At 37.5% G+C, this 9,378-nt stretch overlaps 1 protein-coding gene across 1 annotated transcript in view; it reads left to right on the plus strand.

Moving 5' to 3' along the window:
• Positions 1–9,378, plus strand: part of KLF8 (KLF transcription factor 8) — a 65,525-nt gene that overhangs the window by 8,835 nt on the left and 47,312 nt on the right. The window lies entirely within an intron of this gene.

Raw genomic sequence — 9,378 nt, forward strand, 5'->3', positions numbered from 1 at the left:
GGCAGGCGGACTCCCAACCACTGCGCCACCAGGGAAGCCCTGATTTTATTTTTTTAACATCACAGTGAGAACCAGGCCAGCATCTGCAGTGGGCTGCCAATTTTCTCTATCTAACCTACACTGCAAAACTCCCGGAATGTAGAGACCAGGTTGAAGCTTGGTACTATCTTCTCCCCCTCTTGTATATATACACAGTATCTACTACAGCGTTGGCTATTTAGTAAGTTATCTATAAAGACTTGGTTATCATCAGTAAGTTCCTCTTTAAGTCAACTGTAATCTCCAATAATAATATAGCAGTTCTGTTTTCTCCTAACACCTAACATGTGCCTTTGAAGGCAATTATCAGGGCAGCCTTCTTTTCCCTTACTTCCTTTTTTCCAAATGTAACCATCCAAATTCCTTGACCTAGCTCCATTTTTTTTTCTTTTAAAAACATTATCATTTATTTCTCTAGAGTTTCTTTCATTCTTTTCTGCAATTATCTTCCATTTCATTTCCCTTGAAATACAAACACAAACAAGGTACAATATCCTCAGAAAGGTCTTCACAATACTGAAGAGAGACTTAACTTTTATTTATTTGAGGCTGATTATTCCAGCTCTGTTGTCTCTTTCTGTGCTGTCAATGATTTAGCTGTTTGATCTTCAATTAGAATAAGAATGTGTGATATGAATCTATTCATTTTCTTTTTTAAAAAACTAGTTCTGATAAATATGTACAATATAGCCCCTCCAGTTTTTTGTAGCGAGATCCTAGAATCAATAAGGAGCCTTGAAAATAACAATAATGATTATTGTTATTGGTACCTTCATTTACATGACCTCTGTGGGTCCTATAAATTGAGGTGGTCCAGGATTCTTATAAGACTTGGTACTCTTGAGCCAGGTAGCTCAGGCAGTGAGTGGAAAGACCATTCAAAAGAGAAAGTCTCTTCCCTTAAGCACTGTACTAAGCATGGGCAAAGACCACTGTGTTGTACATTCTTTTTGGTTGCTGCAGTGGCACCATGTTTAATTTGTTGGAGGAGACTGTTGCATGAAACAATAGTATAAAGTAATGAAGTGGATTGCATGAGATTTTACATGATGGTGCAGAGCAGTGAGCTTGTATTGTTGTGGCTTTTTGTCCTTTTTCTAAACCAATGCCTCAGTGCCAAGCTGGAGCTCTGTATTCCTAGAGGTTTTGTCTGATGATTAACCTCACAGTTAGTGGGAATCTTTTAATATTCTTTTCATATGTTCAATAGTAGAGCATACTGCTAATGTATAAAAAATATCCATTATTATTATTTTCAACATCATCAAACTATTTCAAAGTGCAGGATAGTAGCAATTACTTTAAGGGAGAAAAAGAGTGTTGCTATCAGACATCATCCCTGGACTCAAATACCAGTAATTTACAGGCTATGTGACCTTGAGATTACTTAATTTCTCTGAGTCTGTATTTATTCATGTGCATAATGGAACCAACAGTAGTACCTACCTCACAGAGATTGTGAAAATTAAATATGTTCCTTTGGAAATGCCATAGGAATGAAATGATATCTGGGATTTGCCTAAAACTAGCCATTGAGGTGGAGGAGTGAGTTGGGAGTACAAATGAAACAAGATTTTCCATGAGCTGAAAATCACTGAAACTGGGAATAGGTGGGAACAGGTACATGGAATTCATCTTTACTTTTGTACGCATTTGTGGTCATACAAAATAAAAAGGTTTTTTTTTTAATGCTGTAGGAGTGAACTCAATTTTGCCTAATGGTTTGTGGAGAACTTAATTGTCTTTCTTGATATCAGCTTCAAGATTAAGCAGAAACTTGGAAAACTATAGCTCTTTCATAGATGTCCTCTGTCGTATATCATAGAGTGTTGTGGAAGAGATCTGAAAAGGGCTAAGTAGTTTACTCAAAATGACACTCCTAGATAACAGTGAACTAGAACCCAGGTCTCCAGCTCCTAGGTAAAAGATTTTCCCATTGTTCATGTTGCTTTCTTTAACTATAACACTTTTAACATAAGTTCTATCAGTTTCTTGCATGTAAGATTATTCAAAAAAAATAAATTTACCTGTTTGATGGAGGACAAGGGAACTAGTTCTAGAAATCTGAGGTTAATTTATACAATACTTTTAAATCTGTTCTTTCAGTTGATCCTCTCATTGATCCTGTGAGGTTCACAGTGACCCTGTGAGCAATAATTATTTCTACTGTCTGTGTTAAGTGATGGGACTTGTCCAAAGTTATTCAACAATTTGGTAATTAAACTAGAACTAAAACTCAGGCCTGGAGTTCATTGAACCTCAAATCCACTAGTTTTAGACATTTATAATAATTCCCTTTAGCTTTCATCTTTTCCAGAATCAAGAATCTTAATCTCTAGCACATTCCAGGGTGATTTTTCTTTCATGAATATTTGGGTTTCTCTGTGGAAAAGAAAATGGAGCTTAACATCAGCATCTGGGGGTAATGAAAGTGGCTGAAAGCACTGGAAGACTTGCAGGTGATCCTGTAGAACATGAACTCATGTGAGAATGGAGATAAACATATAAAAATTCATAAGATTAGGTATTGTTATTATGAGTGGTTTGGATCTTTAAAATGTGACTGTATGTATTGTACATATTTTTATGTACTTTAATTTTGGATTTTCTGACAAAAGTATTCCTAAAAACTTACATGGAGATTTCACATTTACACCTTATAAAGCAATTTTATATGTGTTATCACGATGGTTTTCATAACAACCCTCTGAGGGGTAGGGCCAAGCTGATATATCTCTATTTTGCAGATGAGAAAACTGAGGCATGGAAAAGTCAAATGGCTTGCCCAAAGTCATACAGCTCTTTTCTGGTGTTTCTTATCACCTTATCTTTTTATTACCTCACATTACTTCACTGCTTCAAGCTTAGCTGGTTATTGTAGTAATGATGCAATACTGTTTCTTTCTTTCACGTGGTATGTGCTGTCAGTCTTCAGTTTTTTTGTGGTAATATGTTATTTCCCCTTAAATTCATGTTGTTGTTTTTTTTTAAACATTTCAGTTGTCCCTACTTTCTTTAATCTCACTCAGGAAAGCTGAGAAAACAAGCTGAAGGCATTTCTTGTCTTGGAGCCACTTCTGAGTACCTGCTCTGGTCGTGATTCCTATACTTTGGACTAAGTACCTCAGACACCCTCCAGATTTTGTGTATGTTGAGACTCTTGAATAGAAAACTCATAGTGAGCTACCTGCTGAGGTGCCACAAGTGGAGTTTCTTTGAGTTTGGGTTTTCCAGTCGTTTTTATGGTGATAGGTATGACCCTGTTTGGAAGAAATGAGAGAAAATGGAGGATCTTGCAATCTCCTTTCGTTAAGTATTTATTTTTCTAGCAATCATTTACCCCCCCCCCCATTATGTAGTCTTCAAGCAAAGGTTGGGAGATCTCACTGGCACACAGGTCATGGAGCATTATAGCTTCATTATAGCTCTAGACTGCTGAGGTTCATATCTCAGTTCTACCATTCACTAGCTGGGTGATTTGGGGATAAGCTACCTCATCTCTCTGACTCAGTTTCCTCATTTTAAAAATGGGGAAATAATGTGCCCACTCCTAGAATTATGAGGATTAAATGAGCTAATATAAGTATTTGTTATTTTAGCAGCACTGTACCTAGCACATAGTAAGTACTCAGTGACTGTTGGTAATTATTGTTCTTTTATCACCATTCTATTGTTAATGTCATGCTCAGAGTAGCCTCAATCTTGAAGGTTTTCCCAGAGACCCATTGTAAAACTCTCTATTCCCCTGGAAGTTACATAATTAAACTGTCTGAAAATATATGTGTATCAAGTTGTCCTTTAGTTACCTTTTTCTAATGTAAAAGGCATAAGAAATACTATTTTAAAAATACCTGGGGCTTCCCTGGTGGCACAGTGGTTGAGAGTCTGCCTGCTGATGCAGGGGACACGGGTTCATGCCCCGGTCCGGGAAGATCCCGCATACCGCGGAGCAGCTAGGCCCGTGAGCCATGGCCGCTGAGCCTGCGCGTCCGGAGCCTGTGCTCCACAATGGGAGAGGCCACGACAGTGAGAGGCCCACATACCAAAAAATAAAAATAAATAAAAATAAAAAAAATAAAAATACCTATAATCTCAAAACCCTAAAACATTGATTTTCATTTTTCAAACAATTCCAGAATTTCTTATGGGTCAGAGGCTGAAAGTGCATGCTTTCTCAAGATCTTCCAAAATAATTGACTTGTTGTCCTTAAACTTGTTTTTCTTTTACCAAGCAGTTTTCTAGAAATAAGGTGCTCACCAGATTTGGGATATTAGAAAGTAGTTAGGGAGTACTGTAATTTGAGTTAGAGGATAAGAGTTCCGGTTCTGACTCCATCACTGCTAAAATATGTGACCTTGGTCCTCCAAATTCATTATCTGTAAAATGGGAATGATATATGAAAGCTGTCCATTTCCCTATTGTAAAACTATGTAGATGCACATGAGGGATTATTATTTGTATTGTCAAAATGCTCTGTTTTGTTAAGTACTAGGTACCTTCATAGGTCAGTGTCAGGATTCCCAAAGCTTTGCTTTCTTTTGTATTGATAGTTGTAGGCTCCAGTGACTCTGCTCTGCTTCCCTCCTTATAGGCTTAACTTCTCACTTCATCCCTAGACACTTTTTTCCTCCTCAGTGCTGGCCAAAGAGTGGGATGTGTTCTTACTAGTCAGTCACCTGCTCCTGTCCCTTGGAGGCACTGTTCACTTTCATAAAACAAGCAGATCACTGTGGAAAACAGTGGGTAACAAAATAAACTTCGAACATGACAAAGGTAGTATAATCTTATGAAATTTCTATGGTCATGGTCCCTGAAGCATCGTTTGTGAGGTTCTACATATATGAGATGTTGACCTGCTGTGGATAGGGCTCAGTCTTCCTCACTCTCGCCTCCTTTATTTCCTCCTCCAGTACTCCCTTCCTTAGAAGAAGGACCAGAAATTCCAGCTTCTAGACCTTTTTTGGGGTTTTTACATACCAAAAAATAAAAATAAATAAAAATAAAAAAAATAAAAATACCTATAATCTCAAAACCCTAAAACATTGATTTTCATTTTTCAAACAATTCCAGAATTTCTTATGGGTCAGAGGCTGAAAGTGCATGCTTTCTCAAGATCTTCCAAAATAATTGACTTGTTGTCCTTAAACTTGTTTTTCTTTTACCAAGCAGTTTTCTAGAAATAAGGTGCTCACCAGATTTGGGATATTAGAAAGTAGTTAGGGAGTACTGTAATTTGAGTTAGAGGATAAGAGTTCCGGTTCTGACTCCATCACTGCTAAAATATGTGACCTTGGTCCTCCAAATTCATTATCTGTAAAATGGGAATGATATATGAAAGCTGTCCATTTCCCTATTGTAAAACTATGTAGATGCACATGAGGGATTATTATTTGTATTGTCAAAATGCTCTGTTTTGTTAAGTACTAGGTACCTTCATAGGTCAGTGTCAGGATTCCCAAAGCTTTGCTTTCTTTTGTATTGATAGTTGTAGGCTCCAGTGACTCTGCTCTGCTTCCCTCCTTATAGGCTTAACTTCTCACTTCATCCCTAGACACTTTTTTCCTCCTCAGTGCTGGCCAAAGAGTGGGATGTGTTCTTACTAGTCAGTCACCTGCTCCTGTCCCTTGGAGGCACTGTTCACTTTCATAAAACAAGCAGATCACTGTGGAAAACAGTGGGTAACAAAATAAACTTCGAACATGACAAAGGTAGTATAATCTTATGAAATTTCTATGGTCATGGTCCCTGAAGCATCGTTTGTGAGGTTCTACATATATGAGATGTTGACCTGCTGTGGATAGGGCTCAGTCTTCCTCACTCTCGCCTCCTTTATTTCCTCCTCCAGTACTCCCTTCCTTAGAAGAAGGACCAGAAATTCCAGCTTCTAGACCTTTTTTGGGGTTTTTTGGCAATGCCACTCGTCATGTGGGATCTTAGTTCGCCAACCAGGGATTGAACCCCGTGGCCCCACCACCACCAGCGCCCTGCAATGGAAGCATGGAGGCTTAACCATTAGACTGCCAGGAAAGTCCCAGAAAGTGCAGCTCCTAGACACAAAGGCTTGAAGAGCCAATTCAAGCAGAATAATGGTTATTATCTCAAGTAGGTAACTTACATTTCTGAAGCTCTCCTGCCTGTGTGATTCACATCTCAGTGGCCCAGGACATACCCTAACCCCGTTTGGGTATTTCCTGACCAATTATCTCACAGTTTCTGAGCAGCTGTCTAGTCTCAGACACTTAGAATAGCAACTCCAACTCTAGAGAAAAGCAAAAGGTTTATAAAGCCCTTTAAAAAAATCCCTGAGCTTTCTTTAACTGTTCTGTAAGCCCTAATTTCCTTCTGTTTTACATTTTGTCTGGCAAAATATTAAAGTAAACATTTTTTTAAAAAAAGAGAAGCTTATACACCTTCCTGATAGCTTTCCCCTTACTCATTTTTTACCAACATTTAAAGTGTTATCCTGGGTTATCTAATGGCTATTCCAATTGGCTGTTCTATGGAGAGTATGTTAACCAGAAATGGCTGAGACATTCCTAATTGTCAGCTATCCTCCTTGTGCAATTTGACTAAAATATTTGTGATATGGGTGGGACAAAAGATATTTTTCAGACTTCTTGATTATTGCTATTAAATAATATTAATATTATTTTATATTATAATATTTTTCCATTAAATAACCATTCTTATTCCCATGATCATTCATTCACCGGACATTAGCACATTGTATGGAGGAAGCACTCTTCTAAAAGAAAGGGATACAGAGAAGAACAAGATGAGGTAACTATTGTGGGGCTCACCTTATGGTAAGGGAAACAGACAATGCCTGTGTGCCAGGTACTGTTTTAAACATTTGAACACATATTAAATTGATAAATCCTATGAGCTGGTACTATTATTATTCCCATTTTACAGTTGAGGGAACAAAGGAAAACTTGCCCAAGGTCTTATTGTTAAGAAGTTGCAGAACCAGGATATGACCCTAGGCAATGTGATATATGGAATAGAAGGGGAAGTGGCTGGGAGTTGAAGGTCTAGGTTTAAGAGGTATTTCTGAAGTAGAATTTATGCTGCTGATAACCAATTGGCTGGAGATGGAGAGAAAAGGGTCAAAGGTGACTGACCCTCAGTCACTGAGACTGAGAATGCGTTGATAGTGGTGCTAAACAATTTAGACTGTAAATATAGGAGGTGGAGAAAGTTTGTAAGCACGTTGAGTATAAACAACCTGTCTGATTCCTAGGAGCTATGCTTCTGGGCCAGAGAGAAAGAGAGATTCTGGCCATCAACAATAATAATTGTGGTGATGATAACAATAGCTAATTATATTGAAAACTTTTTATATGCCAAGAACTATTTTAAGTGAGTTTACATGTACTAATCCATAGAATCCTCACATTTACCCTATTAAATCAGTGTCATTTCCCCTACCTCTATGCAGGTAGAGAAACTGAGGTTCACAGGGGCTAAACATCTTGTCAAAGTCACTTTGCTTCCTCAACCCTGTTGTTTCATAATCCATAGGAATTGAGGAAGACCAGATAGGAGAAGTTTCTTGTAAGTTGTCCTGGCTAGGAATAACAAGGCTTAGTTGAACCCATGTCCCCTGCATTGGAAGGTGGATTCTTAACCACTGAACCACCACCAGGGAAGTCCCCTCCCCTCCTTCTTAAAATCAGAAAAGGCTGCCCTCTCTGGCATCTCACACTTCACAGTTAATTACACTTCAAACATCTCTCATACATAACCTCTCTAATTTTCTTTTATTCTTTCCCACTCTTGTCCAACTCCTGTACTTGAGAAAACACACTTCATTTTCCTTTTCTGTCACTCATCAAGAACTTTCAGAAATGTATTGAACACCTACCATGTGCCAGACACTATTCTAAGCCCTTGAAATACATCACTGAAAAAAAAATCAAAGATGAAAATCTCTGACTTCAAAGAGCTTACAGTCTAATGGAAATTAGAGTTTTCTTCATCTGACTTCTAGTGTGCTTATGCCTTACTATGTTTCTTCCTTCATTAACCCTAACCCCTACCCCTAAAGAGGCTTCATAGAAGCCTTAGAACTCTGCAGAGAACAATTTTAAATCTTTTAATTTTAAGTTGAGGCTTAGGAAAAAAATGCCTTGACAAAGATTATAGGATATAATTCCTGGGCATCTAACTGCCAGGTCAGTGCTCTCTGCTATACTTGCTGACTCTCCATGTCTGGTTGACCCAGATCTAAAACTGATAACAATGTGCCTAGTGTAACCTCTGACACATAGTAATATGCATAAATATTTAGTGAATGATGAATGTATATGTGAGCAGTTCAACTCATATACTTAGTTCAAAGAAAAGAAATTGTGTTTTGAGATAAAATTGGAGATATTTTAGAGTGTCAGAATTCTCCAAATTCTTTGATAGTGGCTCAGGAATTTTCCTCATAATCTCAATAGAAGATTCATTGTGTGTTATTGCCTATCTAATTATCTAATTAGAACTGGTTTCCTCAATTCCTGACAGTTAATAAATAAAGGAATTATTTGTAGGTTTATCTTTTACTTTTTTGTGTGACTGTATTATAATTTGTATCCTTGCAGGTTGTTCATTTGCTGTATTTTAACTGCATTAGGTCTTAAAAAGGATATTGTGAAGTGACCTGAACATCTCTATGGGTAAATGTAGTTGACATCCAAAACAATTAACTGATTTATGGACTGTCTTTTGAAATGCAACCAAGTCATAAATGAGAAAACTAATTGTAATTGACTTGGAGACAGTGTAATCTGAAATCTGACCAATTAAGTCAAAAGCAAGCCATGAATTCATCTTTCTCACCCTATGTTTGAGTCTCTGATGAATGTAGATAAATCAAAGGAAATCTGGTTGAAGAGGTGCTGGTAGGTACTAATGACGGAAATGATTGTGATGATGTAGAGCAGCTGAATGAAGCCACCAAGTGTTTACTTTCATAAGAGGAAAAAGTAAACACTTAGTGGCTTCATTCAACTGCTCTATGCCATCACAATCATTTCCTTAACTTGGGATTTCTGGTTTTCTTTAATTAACAGTAATATTTTGATGTTCAAACTACCTGCCCTTTGTTGCAAAGCTCCTATATATCCTAGCTCCCCCCTCACCTCCTCAGAGCAGTTCTCTCAGGGTTACTTTAGATGCTGCCTCCTGGGCTTGAAGTCCTAAAATTTCCTGCCAAATAAAACATAACTCTCAACTTTTAGGTTGTGAGTATTGTTTTAGTTGACTATATATATATATATATATATATATATATATATATATATATAGAGAGAGAGAGAGAGAGAGAGAGAGAGAGAGAGAGAGATGAA

Source organism: Lipotes vexillifer, unplaced genomic scaffold (genome assembly GCF_000442215.2).
Source record: "Lipotes vexillifer unplaced genomic scaffold, Lipotes_vexillifer_v1.1 scaffold1127, whole genome shotgun sequence".
In the NCBI taxonomy this organism is placed as follows: domain Eukaryota; kingdom Metazoa; phylum Chordata; class Mammalia; order Artiodactyla; family Lipotidae; genus Lipotes; species Lipotes vexillifer.